The sequence below is a fragment of the Myodes glareolus genome, chromosome 27 (assembly GCF_982192425.1).
Source record: "Myodes glareolus chromosome 27, mMyoGla1.1, whole genome shotgun sequence".
NCBI lineage: Eukaryota > Metazoa > Chordata > Mammalia > Rodentia > Cricetidae > Myodes > Myodes glareolus.
This window is the reverse complement of record NC_142052.1, coordinates 15,021,626-15,043,941: the sequence shown is the minus strand read 5'-3', so window position 1 is coordinate 15,043,941 and position 22,316 is coordinate 15,021,626. Positions and strand designations below refer to the sequence as shown.

The 22,316-nt window shown below is 41.7% G+C and overlaps 1 protein-coding gene across 3 annotated transcripts in view; it reads right to left on the bottom strand.

Moving 5' to 3' along the window:
• The window catches only part of Cdk14 (cyclin dependent kinase 14), a 545,726-nt gene that overhangs the window by 3,777 nt on the left and 519,633 nt on the right, over positions 1 to 22,316 (bottom strand). The window lies entirely within an intron of this gene.

Here is a 22,316-nt window from a genome sequence, read left to right as displayed (position 1 = left end):
TTTCTGCACAAACCTTCAAGCTTCCAAAGACATTGGCTTGAGACTGGGACCCCACTGTAGGCAAGATTGTCATTGCAAATGAGGGAATCTTCCTTGCACATCTTTCCATACTTTTAAAAAAATGCTCTTATTCATCTTTGTTGAACTCTGGGTAGGAAAGAGGACATCTAGTGGGTCTAATTTCAAGGTCAAGCCCCACAGTTGAAGGAGTTGATGCTTCAGTTCTCCTTCACCCCAGAACAAGTAAGCTTGGAAGTTTGTTCGTAGTCCCTGCCTACCCAGGGCTGCCCCCATAGATTTGACTATTTCAGAGACCCTTGTCCTGATGCTGCTCCATTGAGGACATTCCCTGCCTGGTAGGAACTAGCAGTTTATGAACCAAGAGAGCAAGAAGTTCCATTCTTATACTTAAAGATACATGAGAACAACATCACCCCTACCCTCCACTGATCTTCACTTACCCTGATGAAGTTTTAGAATTTTGCCCTCACCTTCAGTTTTATTTTTAATGGAGATGAAATTCATATAACACAAAACCAACCAACCGAAGATATATAACTGGGTGGCACATGGTCCAACCACAATTCTGTACAACCATTTTCTCTATGCAGTTTCAAAACATCTCAGCACTTTCAAAGGAGGCGATGCCATTCTTAGCAGCCACCCGCATGGTCCCCTGCCACACCCACTGACCAGCACCAACTGTCTGACTGTGTATGGAGCTATGTATTCTGAGAGGAGTCGGGCAATGTGTGATCTGTCGCATTTGGCAGCTCTCAACTAGCATTATGTTGTTAAGGTTCACCATGTTGTAGTATGGACCAGGACTTCATTATCTTATAAAATGTTAAGGTAATGTCTCATTATATGGCTATATCACATGGTCCTTACCCATCAGTTAACACATACTCGAATTGTATTACCCTGTGGCTGCTGTAAAACTGGTGAGTGTTTGCTCTAATACCAGATCTGAGTCTTTTGGTTATATACCTGCAGGTGTAACTCCCGGATCAAACAGAAATTCAACTTTTAAAGTTTTGAGAAATGACAAAACTTTCCATAGTGAGGACACTGCTTAGCTTCCCACTCACAGTAAAGGCATGCTTGGATTTCACCAGACCCTTGCCAACACTTGTTATTTCTTTATTTTTAAACTATAATTATTTTGTGATGGCTGACTTACTTCTGTTGATTAGCCTTTCCTAATAGTTAGCGGTGCTGAACATAGTTTTAATGAGCTTATTTGCCATATGGAAATGTTTCTTCAAGTCTTTTCCTCACTTTATAATTCATTTTGTTTTGCTGCCGAGCTGCAGTTCTTTGTACACTTGGGACATTAATTTCTCACCAAATACACAATCTGAATAACTCTCTAGTATGGATCGCCAGTGACACCGTACTTCGGATCTTGAATGAGTTCAACTGACATATTTTTATTTCGTTGCTTATATTTTTGGTGTCACATTAAAAAATGCAAAGCGAAATCGAAAGATTAGATCCTATGCTTTCTTCTATGATCTCTTGCAGTTTCAGTTCTTTCATATATTTGGGGTATGGCATGAAGTCGGGATTACCTTCTGTTCTTGAGAGTTCTCTTCCACCTGAGTGGAGGGGCTGAAAATCATGTTTCTGGAGAGGCCTTGGCTGGACAGACACTGCACAGAAGTCCTTTCCCACTTCCAAATCCCAACTCAGCCAACGTTATTTCAAATGTTTGCTGCTCTGGCTAGCATTCCCTATTCATAGGAATTCACCCCTCATTTCCACTCATAGATACATTTATTAAGTCTCTTCTAGAAGTCACAACCACGGTGCAAGCAATGGCATGGAAACACCCTTAGATCCCCAGCCCACCTCTTCCTCTGTTTCCCAGAGAAGTAGAGAAAATGCACTTTGTTCCTTTGCACTGTTACGTCAGCACACATTCTGAGCTCTGCATGAAAATTCTTCCTGAGGTCCTGTTCAAGGAGAGAGAGCATGTGACCCTACGGTATCCCCACAACACTTCTGATGCCAAGCACCCCTGCCCAGTTCCTATCTCACTACCAACACCAACCTTTCTATTAAGCAGATGACAGAGATGCCCTTTCTATTCCATGCATGGGGAATAATTACATTGGCGACTAAACTGAGGTGTACCCAGAGCAGGGCACAGGCATAACCCAGGCACACAGTAAGTGGTTGATTAAGAACTGTAAACGAGAAGAAAGGATCTGAAAGCACAGGGATGGGTAGGAATGGCGCACTCCCCGAAGCTCAACAGTTCTTTCCTGTGGCTGCGACAGTTGGTACTAGGCAGCTACTTCAGCCACAGTGCTCACTTGGCCCGATATAGAGAAGAAAGCTATTGGCAGACACACCACCAGTCAGTCAGGAATAGAGGGAAGGATTTATTCTTTGGTATAGGAAAACACAGTATTTTAATCTACTATATTATATTCAAAAGGAATGTTTTGATTTCAAGTATATGTTACTTCACATAACATTAAGTCATGTTAACACCATACACTTTACTATCCTCTTGAGTTCATTAAAGATGTTTTCTACACACTGATACTGTCTATTTGGTCTTGCATTGACCTGACTCTGACTGAAATCTCTAGGAGAATCCTAAATGCCTAACCGAAGGTGTAGCAGAATTAGATAGCAAGGGTCACATGCTAGCAATAATTGGCTGGTAAGTGATAAATGCAGGCGTTATGGTCAAGTCCGTTGCTTATTTTTGAGTTCTGACAGTTAGTGGAAGAATCTAAGAACAAAAAAACACAAACAAACAAACAAAAAAAAACAAAACAGAGGAGGAGCCCATGACAGCACATCTCCCATCTCTGTGATGACTCTGAATAGCTCATATCTCACCATCTTCCTGCCTAATGCTTTTACAGAAAACGGGATGCTCATTCTCTTGCCTTGGGCATCGTTAGGTTCAAGTTTTACTGAAAGCACATAAAACATTTTTAGGAATCTAAGTGCAATCAGGTATTTCACAGGGTGGGGATTTAGGCTGAAGGAATGAAGATCTGCTTTGACAGGCAAGTAACAATGCGACTGTAAATCTCCCTTACATTTGGTTGTTAATAAAGCACAATGGACGCAAAATGCAAATGAACAGTGAACACGGAGGACAAGCTGGATGGATGGTTCGCGCGCACAGCCAATCCTAGTGCGTAAATCACAGGCAGGTAGGCGCCGTTTTTATCTGGGTTCCACAATGAGCTTTCTCTAAAATGAGTGTTTTAAAGACGATTCGATTGATAAAATCCTTACTCAGAAGTATCTACATAGAGCTTCTCAGCTATAAATATTAATTAATTGAATCATTGGTACCCATAATGCAACTTTGTTCTGACCCATGCGCCCTCTGAACTAGATATTTTTTGGATTCAATTTTCTTAAAACCAACTGTCAGCATCATGTGATAGAGGAGATGAGAAATGAAAATGAGGAGTCGTGCTGTGTAGGTGGGTGACCTGTGGGAGAGAGTCTGCCTGGTAGGATTTTTACACCGACCATCAGACACAGACCAATTGATTAGATCATCTCATACCCGCCACCAACTAGGCTCAAGAGACTAATTAGAGGGAGTACTGCCTGCGCGGGCACCCCATTGACACCTAATTTGCTCAGCCAAAGCCTTTGGGGAAAATGTATTATCTCTGCAGCTGCACTTCATGCATTTCTGATTTGAGGCATAAGCAAGGAGTGCGCCATCACTCTTCTGAGCAAGCGGAATGTAGAGGCCCTTAAGTGCTAAATGCAAGCAAACAGACTCAAATTAAAACCAGGCCAGGCACTTTCTAATTCCCCCTGTGCTCTCTGATAAATCTTTGTGTGTACAGACACACACCACTTGGTACACACATGCACACCGTTTTCATGCCGGTGTGAGAGCAGGAGCAGCCGAGGCCCCAGACCAGGGTGTTTGGAGTGATCGGATGGCCTGTGTTTCACACTGGCCTGTTGACCTTCTCCATGGCTTTGTGTTTATTTTTACTGCTGGCTCTCCTGCTCCTGCCCACCCCCACCCTTGTCTGGTCACCGTTCCTCCTCGAAGTAGTCTTTTCTTTACAGGGAGACTTTTTAAAATCATTTCTCTCTAAGCCTCATCAGAGAAAAGTGGTTATTTTGATATGTCTTCTTTTAATCATCCAAGTTACGGACAGGATGTTATCAGGTTGTGGGTATGGCTGAGGGGTCATTTCCACTATTGCTAAGACTCCTGAAGAAGTCTCTACTTAGCTGAGAAGAAACATCAACTTTTGACAGAAAGGAAGCTCCCTCATGCAGGATTTATGAGACAACTAAGTTCTCTTTTAGCAAAGGAATATCATTTAACTGAGTTTACTTTTATCTGCTCCCGAGGTAAAGTGTCACTAATGGTTACTTACCCCCTTCTCTGATGAAGAGAACCACGAGAGGCACGGGGCATTTAAAGATATGTCTCTAACTACATATTTGTAAAAAGAAAGTAAAACAATTCAGTTAATATGGGAAAATTGGGGTGACTTGGTACCAAATCTGGAGGATTCAGGCAATGAGCTTCCATGATAGACAAAGGAGAAAAGAACGAAGCCAAAGGGGCCATGTTGTGGTGTGGTTTCCTTGGTGGACTCAGTGGACCCACGCCTCCCCGCTCAGGGCTACATGGATTAATCTTCCTATACGCTCGGAGAAATTCCAATAACTGCAAAGTTCTTTATGTTCATTTAATTCCTAACTACTCAATAACTAATGTCTAAGAAACTGCTTTACCTGCATGGCTTCTAAACATGTATTTAAAACTGGACTTCTCTGGGTTCCTGTCAGTGGAGTCTCGTGGCCACCAGACTCTTTTTCTAAGGGGATTGAGAGAGGGGTTTGAAAACATTTAGAAACTGGAGCCTTCACAACAGCACATAACTGTCTGTAGAACTTATTCTGGCTTTCTAGAGAAGAAAGTTCAGAATCTTTCTTGTCTACAAAATTTCACATGGCAGGTGTCTAGGAAGGGTCACCAACTGATCTCTAAGGCTCCGTTTGTTTAAAGCACTAAGAAAACCAAAGTAAATCTTTGTACCCTATTCATCTTCAAACACAATGTGCTGTTGCACAGAGTTAAATGTAAATGACAATAACTGCAAAGTACTGGAGGTAAGGCCAGATAATCAAACACTCTCTCTCACACACACGCATGCACACACACACACACACACACACACACACACACACACACACACCTTCTCATTTGTGTGCACGTACACGCCACATGGACAGCTTTTATTCTGAACATTTTTTTTAATCAGTGTTGGAATCAATTCAGAAAAATCTGCTGACGGTTTAAATAACCATCTTTTTGAGTGAGTTCATGTTATGATTTAGCTAGAAATACAGGTTTTCTTTCAGAACATCTGAAATCAGAGTTTTCCAGTTTCTCTTGCCCTGTGCTGACTCTCCGGGGTGGGAGAGAGTGTAAAACAGACAGAAGTGGGAACTTAGCAAACCTACTTCAGAAACTTATTTCTGGTTTGTGAGAATCATGCTTCTTTCCTACAGAATAGAACACATCTTTGAGACCAGCAAGATACTATTAATTAAAACGAATACAGAGAAAGATAGGCTTTGTTTTAAGCACACCAGAAGGTCCATCATTCGAAATAGCCCAAATCCTTTAAGTTGAAAGCTGTTTGGTAACATCCATATGGACGCACAACTCACTAATTGCAGCAACTTTGCACATTTTAAGCTTTGGTGCCAAAGTGGTGATTTTAATTAGAAAACCTTCAGGCAAAGCTGTAAGTCTGACATCTCAAAACAAAGCATTTCTCAAATGAGGAGATGGGTTTAACATATCATTTTAATAATCATCATTATCAACAAACATTTACTGAAGTCCTCATTAAAGGCCAGGCATTATATGATGTATAATTAGTATTGATTGAAAGGATTGTGCTATTTTAATGGTATGACTGTTTATTAAATCAAGTTTATGTAAACGTCAAACACTGCTCATATTTTTGACACATATAGACAAAAGACTGGCAGTTTTGGGATGGCTGCCCACCCTAATGAGTGCCAGCAGGGCACAGAGGAACTCTTGATGAGATCTCCTTAGAACCAAGTCATTAGTCATGTCTTAAATACACATATTTATAAAAATAAGTATTACAAATACATTAAATTATAACTGGATGTATATAAAATGCAAAATATAAGAAATCCCATGAGGCCTAAAATATCCCACTGGAACCATTTTAATGACAAAGCTGACAGAGAGGTCGTCACCAGTCGGCTTATTCTTCACAAGGATTTCTTGTTATTTGAAGCTTTTTATTTGCTTGGCAAACCTTTACAAGTGACTGGTTCCCAAGTGAATATAAGTTAACTAAACAGGATTCTGATGCTTTAACCCTCCTCATACATTACAGACCTATTAAGATATATATATTTAAACAAATTCAATGCAGCATCATGGAACTGCGCAAGGTGAGCATTTTCACAACCTGCAGTGGGCACATACACAAATCCCATAAGACTGCTCATCGTATTCAGTGGGCAGACAAGCACAAAGGTTCACGTTGAATTTTAATTAAAATATCTGAGAAAAGGTTTAGCTCCATTTTGGGTAAACCCATTATTATTTTTTTAGAGTATTCATGCAGCATTATTGTCAAAAAATGTTTTCATGCTTAGGGTTCTGAATTTAATATGTATGATCATCTATAATTTTGAACCCATTTGAGGAACTATTATATTTCAAACTTGCAAAGATAAAATTTAACTTCTGTAGCATACATAGATAGCATATAATTGGTCAGCAGAGAACGATGCCAGTATACCAGGATAATGGGGGACTTTTTATAATTCTATACTTGTCAAGTATGAACTAACAACAGCCATGTGCAGAATACATGAATACAGTTGCAAGCCAGCCAATGAGGCACATGGCACTGTTCACCCCACCCTCCTATCCTGCATGCCTCCTTTCTGTTTGCTTTGGCTAGAGACTCTGTCTTGGGATGAGCTGTTAATTGTCCCATTTATCTGAGTCCTCTGGCATTTTCCCCTCTCTACCAGTTTTGGTAGCTCAACCTCTACTTCAAGCCCCTCTCACTTGTAAACTGTGGTACTCTTTAGTCCCTGTCATGAGTGAGCATGACACTGCCAAGTTGTATAAAATAATAATGGTCTGCTTCCTACTCTCCCCGCCTAGGCCCTCCAACTTTTCCTGTAGAGTTTTCCTTAACAGTTAGGAACATGAATGTCACACTGCACCAGACATGTCTATTCTTATTGGGACACACTCTGACACCGTCACAAAATGCTGCAGCATCTTTCCCACTAGGAAATGTTTGCAGAGATGCTGCTCACCTGCTCAGGGCTATGGACAGTGAACAGGTTGCTAAGCTCCCCAGTGTTGCACCATGAAACTTCCTCCATCAAAGGCAGATCACTGAACGCTGATTCATGGACATTTCAGCTGGGAACCAGTGAACTACAAAATCCTCCAGTGTGTACTCCCCACCAAGTCATGAGCTGTTAGCTTTAATTGTTCAAGTAGTTTCATATTTTGCTCCATTAGTTGCTACACTTTTATGATATTCAAGATCAACTATAATTGTACTCATGAACATTTTCTCCCATTTTTATTCTAGTGAAGGAATCCAGAACGAGGACCATGACCCATGGAAGAGAAAGCTTCCAAAAAAGTGACTTAAAAAAACCAAAGTTCTGATTCCTTTCATCATCATTGCATGCCCTCTAGACTACTGTCTGCAGGAAGCACGTCACAGGGCTCAATGTTCAGAGCACTGAGGACAAGACTCACACTCATACAGAACGGGAGACACAGACTCCAGTTTGCCCAGATGGAGGGGATGCCTATGAAGAGAGGTTTGTTTTTAAAACTGAGGCAAGCCAGAAGGAGTTGGGGGCCCTGGCGAGAGCAGCAGGATTAATAAGTGGGGGCCTCCAAGAGAACTAGGAAAGGAGAGATGGCAAGATTGGTTGGTGTGTTTTTATGCTGAAATGAGAAACATGCTCATTCTCCACCCAGAAACAAGAGCCATAAATGTGAAAGGACAAGAAGGGCAGAAGCTCAGTGACAGGAAGACAGAAGCTAGCCCAGAAGCCTTCCCCCTCCTTCTCACTCATCCCCTTAGAAGATCTATTGTTGAGTCTGTGTTTCTGGAGTCACCTCTTTTTATCAGGGTTATAAGGAGACCCGTTCTGTTCCAGGCTGTTGAAGGTATGCCCGATAACATATGCCCCACCGCTGTTCCACGGATGCACTTTCCCTAGACCCATCTACCGGAGTGCATGCATATCTATGCTGTGTGCTACACGGACAGCAGGGACACCATGCTTAACTGGCGAGAAATCCAAATGATCACAGATCATTATGCTACGGAAAGGAGTCTGCTGAAGGCAGTATAGAGGAGTGCCACCATCTGACTCCCACCCAAACTCCCAGGAAATGTTACTAAGCATCTGTCTTAGGTAGGATTTCTATTGTGAAGAGACAGTATGACCACAGCAGCTCTTATAGAGGAAACCATTTCATTGGTGCTGGCTTCTAATACAGAGATTCAGTCCACTATTGTCATGGCAGAAAGCAAGGCAGCCTGCAGGCAGACATGGTGCTAGAGAAAGAGCTGAAAGTTCTGTATCTTGACTCACAGTCAATAGGAAGTGGTCTGACTCACTGGGCGTAGCTTGAGCATATATGAGACCTCAAGGCCCGTCTCTACAGTTAGATACTTCCTCTAAAAAGGCCACCCACGCTAATAGTACCACTCCTTTTGTGGGTCATTTTCTTCCAAACCACCAAAGTGTCTACTTTTCATGACCCCCCCCAAAAAAAATGTCGTATTATTTTGTATCCCTTCTCACTATTCAAAATGTTGGGACTACATAGGAACCATTATGCCCTGCTCTGAATACCTATTTTTACATTCAGTAGAGTTTTAAAGTGTAAAGGGGCAGAACAATGCCAGGGCTTGCTATTAAAGCAAAGTCCCAACGGTAATCTGAAACATACACATACACTTGCACTGGTATGGGAGAGCTGAAGCCCACATTTCCAGATGTTGCAAGCTGGGTAGCTACTCTTCTTTCACATCATGCTAGAGGACAGCTAAGCATGGCCAACAAGACTCCGTTGTTTCTCAAGACTGTCGAGCATGTAGCAGAGCTGTATGGTACTTAGAGGACCTTAGAGTTTGGCCAGGACAAGGGCTGTCCCCGTGTCAAAATAGGATGTGTAATTGTTATTCTAGAACTTGTCAACACAGTGAAGAAGAACTGTGCATGAGAAGATGGCGTGTAACACAGGGTTACCAATGCTGCTTGACAAAGTTCCAGCATTTCGACTTTGTGATCACAATTTTCTGGCACCCTTTTCTTTCATTTTTAATGATTCTCACTATATGCCTTTCCCTTTGGGAAATTTTGTGGGGATTTTGAAGGATGAAAACGTGTACAAGGGCAGCCTCTTTAAACAAAATAAATATTTAGAAAAAAATTCCTGCCACTGTGTAACCATATAGCCTGATAATTCTGCCTGCTCCCATACAGGTTAACAACCAGCCTCTAGAAAATTTAGATAACAAATGCTTGATAAATAAAGTATCTTTGATAATCAAAATTATAAATTCCTAAAGTCTACTCAGGTTCACAGTAGTGTTATCTAGCTTCATCTTGACTCACTTTGAGCTTTAGCTATTTTTGGATAAACCAAGCTATTTAAAAAAACTACAATATTCCATAATAGAGTATCAGATCCTCCGAGAAAGCCCTTTTCCCAGGTCTAGCATTTAGAACAAAGTCTCCATTCCCTGGGGGCTTAAAGAAAGTTCTGCTTGAGAAAAAGGGACATTCTTGTCTCTGGCAAGAGGAGCTTATAGCCCTCCATTGGTATATGACTGGTACCTATTAATTTGTCAAGGTCAATGCTGGTTTCCTCAACCACTGATTTCAAACCATACCCCAGTTCGCATACTTCTTTTTCCCATTTAATCCTATGTACAGCTACAGAGTACAAAAGGTGTTTTCTTTTTTCAACAAATAGGCATCCATCCCGATTCACTCTCCAATCCTGTGAGCCCCCTCCTTTCCCCTGCTGACTCGACACCTCCTGGTTGGAATTTGAACCCCACCAGAGTGGGTGTCCAGCCAAAAGACTGGGGATGACAAGCTGCCACAGGAGACAAAGTGCCGGCCATATAAGGACAAGGATGGGACTTGAGTCCCTAAAACTCATGGAAAATTTGTGTAGACATGGAGGCTGCTTGTAGTCCCAGTGCTTGGGGAACAGAGACGAGGAACCACTGGATCAAGCCAGCTAGAGTAGCTGAGATCGGGGAGCTCCGGGTTCTGTGTGGCCCAGCCTCAGAAAAAAAAATTTAAGAAAGGGAGGAGAGAGCAATTAATGAACACATCTGTATGTGTATACATCTGTGAACCCGCACATGTGAACATGTCTACACGCACAGGCATACCACCATACACATATACATAAACAACAAGAAAGAGAGGTAAGTCCAAGCACAATGTCTAGAGAAAGAGAGAGGTGTTAATCCTGCCAGTCATGGACTGGGAGGCAGCAAGTGGCCACTGCAGCAGGCAGGAATCTGCCGCATGCCAGTCTGCAGATGCAGAAGAGCTGAGAGGCTGACCAGGGTGGCGAAGCAGAAGGCTTTAAAGGTCTGCTTAGGAGCTGAGACTTAATGCTATGTGTAGTGAAGCAGTACAGGGAAACCTCACATCCCACCCAGAGAAAGACACATGCTCCTCCCACTCCTGAAGTCTCGAGGGGCTGTCTTAAGGGCTGTGGGCGACCGACGTCCTCTTTAAGATGTCACCAAATTGGAGGGTTCATCTTCCAATGACTACTGCAATTGCTAAGTGCCAGGCTTTGTAACACTAAATGCTGAAATGTTTTATTGTACCCGAGAGAAATATTCAGTGTTAGGGATGAATGAGGACATAGAAATTAAGTTTCCTCCCAAGGACTATAATTTGCAAAACATAGCCCTTGGGAACAATTTGGAGATTTTCATGCCCTGGGAAGATGTATTAGGTGCTTGGTAAACAGCTTGTTCATTCATGTCTTTACATTTATCTGTGTAGTTAGGCAGAAAATACCAGAATAACTCCAATCTTTATTGTTGTGCTGTCCTTCATAATTCAGACAAGATCGCCTGTTTTTGATTAACGCACAACCTCAGACAGACTTTCAAACTGCAGCGTTTGGAGTTCTGAAATGCCATCGCATCCTGGAAAGAGCAACTGCACCGAATTAGAAAACATCGTCACTTGTCTTGATTCACTGTGGTTGGGCATCGTGCACAAGGAGTTGCCGCTCATGAGAAAGGTGAAGCCTGCAATGTCTGGTGAGTAAGACGTTCACATTAGCACAACTGCTTTCCTCCCGGCACAAAACAGTTGACATGCTAACAACTCAGCGGTTGAGTGCCAGAGCAAAGAAAGGCAGTTGCAGACCTGGGGTCAATTTCCCACTTCCACTAGCAGCAGAGCTGGAGAATGCAGTGAGCGGAGCTGGCGTGCTCCGGGCTCCGGGGATTAGGGGATGCTCCCTGCCTTTGTACTGTCCACCGGTGGCAGACTGAAACAAAGCCCCGAGCGCAGGCCATGAATGGAGCTTATATTGTGAGGGTCGGTGCAGCGCCTCTCTGCTTTGCTCTGCACCAGCACTCCACACAATGCAGCGGGGCAGGAATGTGACATTTCCTCCTTCACACCTGTGAGTGGGGAGCACATCCCAGAAAGATCTCATTTCCTCTTCACAGAGATGCTGAAGAACAAAGCCACGTCTTGTCTGGGCTGCGCTGTTGGTTTTCCAGTCTGCTGGCATTAAAATCGCACCCTAAGCACCTAGCACGTCTCATGACTTTCTGCTAAGTCCTTTTCAAAAGCTCTGGCTTTTCAATACTTGGTGTCATTTGGAATTAAAGCGAAAAAAATATAGTCGCCTGCCTGTTTCATGTTATCACAGGGAAAAATCATCCCAGCTCCATTTAGAAAATAATGATCAGACAGACAGTATATTGCAGAACGTCTATTGATTAAAACGAGGGTCAGCCCAATAAGCGTCATGAGCCACATTGGTTTTATTCCTTTGGCAAACACTGGAGTCCTGCACGAGCTGGCACAGCAATGAACCTGGGCCTGAAATGCCATCAGAAACACTTTCATTTTTAATTACTCACCTCACATACACTACAGTCAATAGAATTCTCATAGCCAATCTTTGAATATTTCTGGGCAAACAGGATATAACACCCACAGGTTTAGACTAATGTAGTAAAGCTAAATTTGTTTCTCTCAGTACTTTCTTATCAAAAACAATTCTAATCAGGTTGATTTTTAGACTTTAATGTATGTAAAGGAGAAAATGCAGCCTCTCCTAGACCGTGGGATCTGACAGAAAGGGTGATTCAGCTAAGAGAAGGAATCAGCATCAGGGGATTGCTCTGAGCCACAGTTTGTGCAAGCAGAAAAACAGAGATGCTTCAGAAACAAGAGAAAGAAGAGCTTTCTGTGAGACGGGCAGTCGGTGACATTGTATAAACACAAACACTGCTGACACCAACAAAACAGCCAACCGTGGTGACTACTTGGAGGCCTATTATGCTATGGACATACCTGTACTACAATAATATCTTCACCATAAATTCTTTACCTCTGAAATCCAAGCATGTACTGTCTTAACCTCTGGCATGAATTACTTTCAAAATGATGAATAAATATCCAAATTGTGAAACTGAATTCTTGAATATCACCTCCTTTTTCTACTGCCACCAATACCTCAATAAAGTGATCAATAAAGCTGCTAGCAGTGAGGGAAAGCTCTCAGCTCAGCAGATCCTCACCTTACCAGTCAATGACAAACACAGGAACCAAATGAACACAAGACAACTTCCTCCAGACATGCAGAGTATTTCACACAGTTTCAGCTGGTTCATAGACCTTCGGGCACTATGAACCAACTAAATCTGTAGACCACAGGACAAGGATCTCTGCCAGGATGTCATCCTGCTGCAGCATCAAGCAGCCTTTCTCGTACTAGACGTCAGCCCACAGCATAGTGCCAGGGAAATGTCACCACGAAATGTACATGAAGGGACCAAAGGGAGCCTTCTAGGAACAGTCCCCTTTTATGATAAAAAAGACAAAGACAAGGGAAAACAATTTAAAAATCCCAGGCTGTGCAGCCCATTTTCTTCTAGACTATTCTATTAGTATTCGCAAACAGGCGAACTGGCATGGGTGGCATGGTCCCTGTTCACATGATCCTGGGAGTTTGAGGAGCTGAGCAGAGAACAGCTTTCCCCAGGTAGAACCCTTACTCTTCCCTCTTTTCCTTCCTTATTAATATCAGTATCAGTGATGGAAAACAAACGGAAATTAGCTTTACTAATGTTGAATTTCATTAATCACTTTCTTTAGCAAGCTATATTTTGTACATGCTTATAAAAATAAAAGATTTTGCATAGTTTTGCCAATGACCCTGAACTGTTACTTTCCACTGGGGAGGAGGGTAGACTCAACATTAGCTGAAACTTTCCGTTGTTCTGAATCTGGCCTCTGTCTTCCTCCTCCTCACGGAGAAGCTTACAGACACAACTAATATGAGTACTCATGTGCCTCCAGGCCTCACGGCGAGCCTGCAGAGCAGGGATTGCTCATCCATTCTGTAGCTGAGAAAGCAGGAAGCTTGGCAGTGCAAGCTGAGAAGTGTTCCCATTCATCCTCCTGAAGCTCCGCTTCAGTCACCACCGCCAGGGCTTCTCCAGCCCTCAAAAACTCAGCTTTTCGTCCCCATCTGCTTCTAGGCGCTTGGCTGGTTTTCATGGCCTTACTTTGGTTCTGTCTTACCAGAGTTGTGGCATATCAGGACGTGGCCAGGAAGCCTGGCATCTGGATGACCTTGCTCACTCTCACTTCCCTCATAAACTTTCTCTACATATAATCTTGCTCCTCTCACACACAGCATTATCTGTGCCTTTCCAGCTAGGGGACAGCGACTTCTAGGTTCATGGCAGCTCTCTTGTGAGGTGCTTGATAGCATCAAGACTCCAAGGACCTCAAACCTTCAGGAGCTGGGCAAGAAGAAGGAGGATGTGGAGTCAGGTATGAATCATGAGTTCTCAAACATTTCAATCAGCATATGGTTGCCATAGCAACCTCAGCTAAGTGCGCCCCTATCTTGTTCCTCCTGCGGACCAGCTTGCTGGCTTGGGTGTCCAAGGTAATTTGCACAGACTTGCTTCAGTTCCCTGATCCGCATTTTCTTTAAAAATTTATTTCATCCCTTCTCTTGAACATTAGACTAAGAGTTTTCAGAATCATAGCACACAGCCGTTTCTGAGTATTTTCTCCCAGCCACAAGGCACCAAACCACGGCTCATTTCTCTTTCTCCTCCTTTCCTGTGACACCCTGCCAGCCATTCTATGTGCCCATCCTCTGGATAAGTTTGCAATACGCTGAGGAAATACTCTGAAGAAAGATTCTAACTATGCAGATGGCGCCGCTCTGCACTTTCAAACATTGGTCCCTTCTACAATTAAGGCAAAGCTGAGGGTATTTAAAGAAAAATTGGACTTTGCACAATGAAATCTAAACTTTCTACATATTTCTTGCCTTTCTTTTCAAGATGGAGGCTTAGTCTTAAAAAACAAATAAATAAATAAAATTTTAAAATAAGACTAGAGGGACATAGAGTACTCTTTAGAAGTCCTGGCACAGGGTTGCAGAACGGACACAAAATTTTACCTCTGCTGTTTTAGTGGTTTGTGCCCGACAGCCATGGTGTCCATAGCCTTGGACTGAGCCAAGATGAAACACCAGATGCCATACAAGGTCAAAAGCATTTTCTACCCCAGTGCTGATGATACACCAGACACCGGAAGAAGTACTGGGAACTAAGCAAAAGATGGGTCCAAGAGGCTTCCAGGTTATTTAAGATGGGGGGACTGCTACCTTTGATGTCCACAGGCACCTGGAGATGACGTCATTTAGGTTGCACTTAGGCCTCTTCTGGCCTACAAGTGTGTGACTGATGTCTAGTGACACACGAAACAGCTCACTCAGCTGTGATGCCATCTTGCCCCTGTTCGCACTTCTGTTTTTACTGATATCTGTGGGCTATGCTCCTTTCCATGAGAGAATATGAGTTTATAGTTTGGTCTCCATATTTGTCTTCCTATCTTTTTTTCTTGCTTCCTTCTTGCTTTCTCTGAGATCAAAGAAAATAGCAAATGGCTTTCTGCTCGTTTCTAGAAAAGCATAATATCATCTCTAGAGCCTGCTCACAGTTCTGTGCTGGTCAGTTGTGGGGAGCAGAGAAAGTACTAAGTAAATGTTTATTGTTTGACAGGAGCATAGCCATGTCAAGAACCCCAATACCTCAGTCCCATGAGAGTCACAAAGACTTTTCTGAGTGGGGCTCAGAGGATGGCAAAGTCTTCCACTGATGTGGGAGGTCCTTCTGCGTATATGTTGCTTTTATTGGTTAATGAATAAAGAAGCTGCTTTGGCCAGAGGCTTAGCAGAATAAAGTAAGGCAGGAATTCCAAGCAGACAGAGGAAGAAAAGAAGGCGGAGTCTGAGAAACATCATGTAGCTGCCACGGGAGACAGATGCCAGATGCTGCACAGAACTTTACTGGTAAGCCACAATCATGTGGTGATACACAGATTATTAGAAATGGGTTAATTTAAGATGTAAGAGCTAGTTAGAAATATGCTTAAGTTATTGGTCAAACAGTATTGTAATTAATACAGTTTCTGTGTGATTATTTCAGGTCTGAGCAGCCAGGAAGTGAAAGAGCAGTCTCCACTTACATTTCAGAGATCTGAGTGTGACTATTGATAGTGTAGAAAGTTATGTACACCACTGCCTTTTTCCCTCAGATATTTACTGCTGAAGACTGCTCCCCACAGAGACTGCTCCTTACCAAGATGACCTAAACCTGCCTGCCTCCTTATGTAGCTGGATATAATAACCCTGCCTCTTTGTTTATGATTATAATAGCCAAACCTCCCAGTTCTGCTATATGTAAAAACCTTGTCTTCCTATTCAACTGCATATAACAAACACACTGACATTCTGGAGTGCTGTGATCTCTCCAGAAGAGAGTCCAGGTCACCAAACCTCAGATTTTCTATCCATATATCCTCGTCTTTTTCTTTTTAATATCTTCTTTTCTTCATTTCCTCTAAACCTCAGTCAGGTCAGATCCCTGAAAGCCATGCAATTACATTCAGTAATTCCCAGATCTTTGACTCCTGGCTTCTATTGGATGTCTTCTCTCAGAAGTTAAGCAATAGACATTTACCTCCTGGTAAAATGCATTTATACACAAGACAGAGCTATGCAGCTGTATCTATATTGGTAAATCTCATTCTCAAGGGGACAATGGCAGCACTTTGTGAAGACAGAGACTGAGCTGGTGTCTTCTAGAAAACAATGAGTACTGTGGCTTAATGACTCATCATCATAGAAAAGCTGAGGCTGTCTGAATGATTCAGTACCCATCATGTATAATTGGGATCATAAATTCTTAGAGAAAAAAAACTGCATCTTATCCCATACTCTTGAAGTCAACTAGTGATATAACTGTCTACTTTTAACCTAATGAAAGATACAATTGGATAATACACAGAGTGCTCTTCAGATCCAACATCTCATAAGTGACAAAGCTGAAACTTATATTCTGGTTTTATTGCTCCAGATTCTACTTTTTCTACTTGAATATGATGCCAGCCAATTTATATTATGTGAGCAAGAGGTTTCATTTTGCAAAGCAATAGAATACAACTATACTCAATATATCTGCTATGGCATTTTATTTTGTTTTCTTTGGTTTCTTTCCTCTAGCAATAGGGAGGACTATAGAAATGCACTAAAAAAATGGTTGAACTTCCTATAATTTGAATTTGAATAAAATTCAAGTAATGATAGTCAGAGAGACAGAATTGGGCCTGAGCAGAGAAAGTGGGACTTTGTGGGGTAAATGCTGTTAGGACAGATTCTACTTGTGAAGGGTATGCAAAGTCAGATAGCTGAGGGGTTCCTTTCATATTTCTGGGAACGGACAACATTATATAAATAGCACTTTGGAAGACTCATGTGACACCATTCAGGGCACCAGAGGGCAGGAGAGCCCAAAGTCAGCAAAGAGTCAGCATGAACTGTTCAGTTAGTTTGGAGAAACTTGCAGGAATGCAGGGGCAAGATGGCAGAGTGAAGAGCAGAGCAAGGATTCAGGGGGTTGATTGGTGAGCCTTGGATGCTGAGAAGAAATGCAGAAGAATACAACAGCAGGGTCCCCGAGAGCCCAGTGGGACAGAAAGGAGGAGAGAAGGGATGAGGGGGCAGCTGAAGTGCAGGCAGAGATCAGCTTTGAGTGTGCTGTGTGGCCACAGGGACACTAATGCAAGACACGCCTGTGACACGGACTGTGATCTCCCAGTCAGACCTCCGTACCACTGTGTACCACACCAACCCCAGTCTAGACTTCAGTAAACGGAAAGAAAATCACTCATAAAATTAATGGAAACAATCTGATTTCTTTTCTTGCAATAGAAAGGATTTTTTTCTTTCTTATTTTTTTTTAACTTTGAGTTTTCTACCTTGTAACTAGATGAAATCCACAGACGTCAACTAGGAACAGAGGTTTGCGGCATGAGTCCTAGAGCTGGCGCTTACACTTGTTGCCTGTAAACTGGTGAGCTCTGAAGAGCACTCCTCCAGCCAGGGCAGAGGACGCAGGCTTGTCTCTCTCTCTCTAGGGCAAAAGGGTTCCCTCAAAATTTTTCATGGTGCTAGTTAAAAGGTTAATAAAAAGCTAAACCTCGGGCGAACCTCTCAATGCACAATTAAATTTTCCAATAAGAATCTTGTATTTGTATGGATACTTTCCTCAAGGATAGAAGTGATTTCCACCTATTCTTCCACTTTTGTGTTTGCCAAATACTTCTTCAAGTTCTGTGGCTCTTGTGCCACAAACAGAAGCACACTGATGTTTGTCCAAGAAAGACATCATAAGTACAGATCCACCTATCCCTGTCATGAAGAAGTACAACTCCCTTCCTTATATAACTGACTTTAGCACAATTCATGGCTTAGTTGAACGCACACTATGAATGTATTACTTAGTGGAAATCTATCACGGAATCTAAGAAAAATGTACAGGAAAGGAGAGCCAGGAATGAACAGACTTTCTGAAGCTATCTTGTTTCATGGCTCTGACTTCAAGAATATAAATGTATTTCACCACATAAGAATCCCATTCTCCCAAGAGGGATAGTTTGCAAGGCTTCCAGTGGACGCCTGAAATTTTAGATCCAATTAAATTCTAAACATACTAGAATTTCTCCTGTTTCCAATAGCCTTGCCATTCATGTTAGGATTAACATCTTTTCTGTTTTCTCTGATGCCTACAGTGTCTCATTACTTCTGTGTTTTGTGACCATTTTATGTAAACAAGAATTAGTTGAACACAAAACCTGAGATATTGAGTCATCTGATTGGTAACCAAGTGACTATTAAACCCATAACAAATGTTCTACAAAGGTAGTGACCATGTACAACATGAGGTATAAAATGAGTCAGGTGTAAAATGTTACCATGCTGGTCAGCAAGACACATGATTTAACACTTAGGAATCATTCCTAGAATGTTCCATTTAACACTGTGTTTGGAGGATTATGGTTGATCATGGGAAACTGGAACCATGGTTTATGGATAAGGAGAAGCTACTGTAACAGTTAAGAAAAATATTAAAAGACAATCTTTAAAATGTTAATGAGCTTGTTTATGCAGCTAGCAACAAATAAGGGGCATTGTTCCAAGTGATTTGACAGTTGTGTTACAAACAACCAGTCTGAGCAGTGTATGCTCCATTTATGTGTCTGATTAAAACAAATAACTGTAATATGAGGGATGAAGGAAGTGAAAGTCTTAAGCCATCTATAAGAATCGCATTGCCATTACAAAGCTACTCTGCAATGTGGGCTGAGTGGGTAATCAGTACTTTGTCTATATAGTCCAGCATGGAGAAAGGCCAGATTACTCTCAAGTCACATCTGAACATGAAGTCTGAAGGAAACTATTGGTACAATCATTGTTTCATATTCAAAATTAATATGACACAATCGGAACACACACACACATCAACTCTGTGTCCTGACCAACCCAGGGCTAATGTGGACCTTCCATACTGATTCCAGGCCTGATGCAGAAGTATGAGTCTGGGACATCTTGTCCTAGAATAAAGAAAGGAGCCACTAGAAATTAGCAGTGTCTTGTCACAATGAGTGACAAACATCCTGAAGAGGCTCTCCCATTGCTTCAAGGGTAAATCAAAACATGTTGATCACCTTGGGAAGATACGTGTTTTTCTTTTTTCTTTTTCTTTCTTTCTTTCTTTTTTTTTTTTTTGAGATAAGGTCTTACTATGTAGCCATGGCTGGCATGGAACTCAAGATATATAAGATCAGGCTAGCCTCATATTCACAGAGATCCATCTGCCTCTGCATTCCAAATGCTGAGATTAAGGTGGATTATCACCATATCTGAATGGTAATTCATTGCAAAGAGAAAGAAGCAAGATGTATATATATATATATAAAGAGTTCCTTAGGATAGCAAAATGATCAACAAAGAGAAATTTCTATTTATGGAAATATTTTTGTTAATGAACTAATAAGAAAATATGAACTTACAATACCATTATTTTACAATGGCTAATAAATATGACTATAAACAGCTATGGAAAAATACCGTATCATTATCTCCAATACCATATCATTATTTTGCTAAAGCATCACATCAGAGTCTGATCAAAACTCAGCCCCAGTTTATAAAACCATGAGAGAGGGCAGCATGTCAAAGGTACAAGAATGCAAGCAGCAAGCCGAGTGTGGGAAAGCCTGCAGAACAACGACAAGCTTGGTCTTTTCAGCCAAGTGTCAAACAGAAAGGACAAGAAAAGGGGATGATGGGGAGGCAGACGAGACAGAAAGAATCTGATCGGAGCAAACTAAAAACTGCCAGATATTTCTCACATTTCCCCAGCACTTCCGGGGTTAGGATTTGATAATTTAATAGTTCTTGTTCGTTTTGTTTACTATTTTAAGCATGTTTTTGTTAATCTGTTAGACATCTATTTAAGTATCTGTACATTTCCTAGTCCAAACAGGATTTTAAAAATCACAGTTGTAAATAGGAAAGACCATGAAGTTTTGGTTTATTGAAAACATTGGTACTTTAAAACAAAGATTTTACACACTTCTCTAAAATAGGTGTAATAGCATATAAAAATTGAACTCATTCTCCTCTACTCTGAAAGTGTATGAGTCATGGTCATGGTCATTCATGCCTTTAATCTCAAAACTCAGGAGACAGAAGCAGGAGGATCTCTGTGAGTGTGATCCCAGTTTTGTCTACATAGTGTGTTTCGAGTTAGCTAGGGCTACAAACAGAGATCCTGGAGAGAGAGAGAGAGAGAGAGAGAGAGAGAGAGAGAGAGAGAGAGAGAGAGAGAGAGAGAAGAAAGAAGGCACATGAATAGATTTATATGGTGGCTCATGCCTAGAATCCAAGCATTTGAAAGTTTGATGCAGAAGTCAGACTAGGTTCAAAAAATATAAAACATTAACAAATTGAAAGGAAAAACATATCATTATTATAGAAAGGAAAAGAATTTAACAGTGGATTGGAGAGCTGGCTCAGTGGTTAAGAGCACTGACCTTGCTTCCTGAGGACCTGTGTTCAAGTCCCAACACCCACGTGGTGGCTGACAACTGTCTATAACTCCAGTTCCAAAAGGATACAATGCTTCTTCTCGCCTCCATGGAAACTACATGCACATGGTGCACAGACATACAAGCAGACTATACACACATATGCATAAAAATATAAACAAAGAAATCCTCCAAAATTATTTAAGAATTTAACAGTGTTCAACATCCTGTCATGGTAACTTCCAACAATTTCGGAATGGAAGGAATGTGTCTTAACACAACAGAGGCCATATATAACAAGGCCCCAGCTGTCATCACATTCAACATGAAACATTCAAATCTGTGTCTTACAAGAACAAGATGAAACTGCCTACATTTTATTCAAACTAAAAGTTGTAGCCAGGCAGGGAAAAAAGCTCAGTGGTAAATAAAGTGCTTGCCTGGTATGTGTGAGAGGCTCCATGTCTGATGTTCAACACCATCTTATTTCTAAAAAGTATGTGAGCAAATTATTCTTTAACTATTAAAGAACTTAAATCACATATTTTTTTCAACTAATACTATCAATACATATCCCTTAACAGAATTGTATTCTAACATAACAACCTTCTTGATCTGTAGAGACAATAAACAGCAGTTTATAAAAGTAGAACTAAGTCAGACAACATTATTTAAAATGTGAACTTTTCTTCTGGGTTGAATTACCACTAATAGAAAGAATTGATATATTACTTATCAAACATGTTTCAAAATAGAAAATAATAGTTGAACATGAAACTAAACTTTTCCCGGAAATGCATCCTTCTCATAGGGTAAACGAAGGTGGGCTCTCCTGTTCTCCAGATGGTCTGGGAAGAACAGTATCCAACAAGAGAGGACCTAGGTTATGCTCGGGGAGGCTTTCTGGGCACCAATAAGTAGATTCAATGTTGTATTTATTAACTCAAGGCTCGTATGTTCATAGGGTAGACACAAAATCAAAGTAAAATGTGCTATCTGTGAAATAGCTAGTTACAAGGAAAGAGAGAAAGAAAAAGTTACCTTCTCATGGAAACTTTAAAAAAGACTTTTTAAAGGAATAAGCCCAAGGGAGTGGGAGTTTCTCCAGACATGGGGGAAATGGGAGAGCAGGCATGTCCAATGTTGCAAGCCTGTACTTCAACAGAGCCCAGACTAAGTTTCAGGAATTAGTAGGAAAGATGAATCACAGCCAGTTCCTTAGGACTCTGAATTCCCTAGGCATCCAGGAGATGAAGGCCAGTAGACTACGTCTAAGTAGGAACCCACCCAGGATGCCAGGCAGAGAAGCTTCTCCTGGCAGTGAAAGGGAGGACGATGGCAAGGAATAGGGTCATCGGAAACAGGAACAACCAGGGGAACAGGAAGTAAACAAAAGGAACTCCAGGCAAGAGGAGAGGAAACTGGAGTGTGAGGCAACATTCGGACAGCAGACTGGCAGGCCTCGGTTTCTTCTTACTGTCAGGTTAAGAAGATGGAGGTCGGAGGTCATGGAAAAGGCTGAGCTTGCTAGGTTGGGCAATGTGTTGATGATTACATAGTTCCAGAAA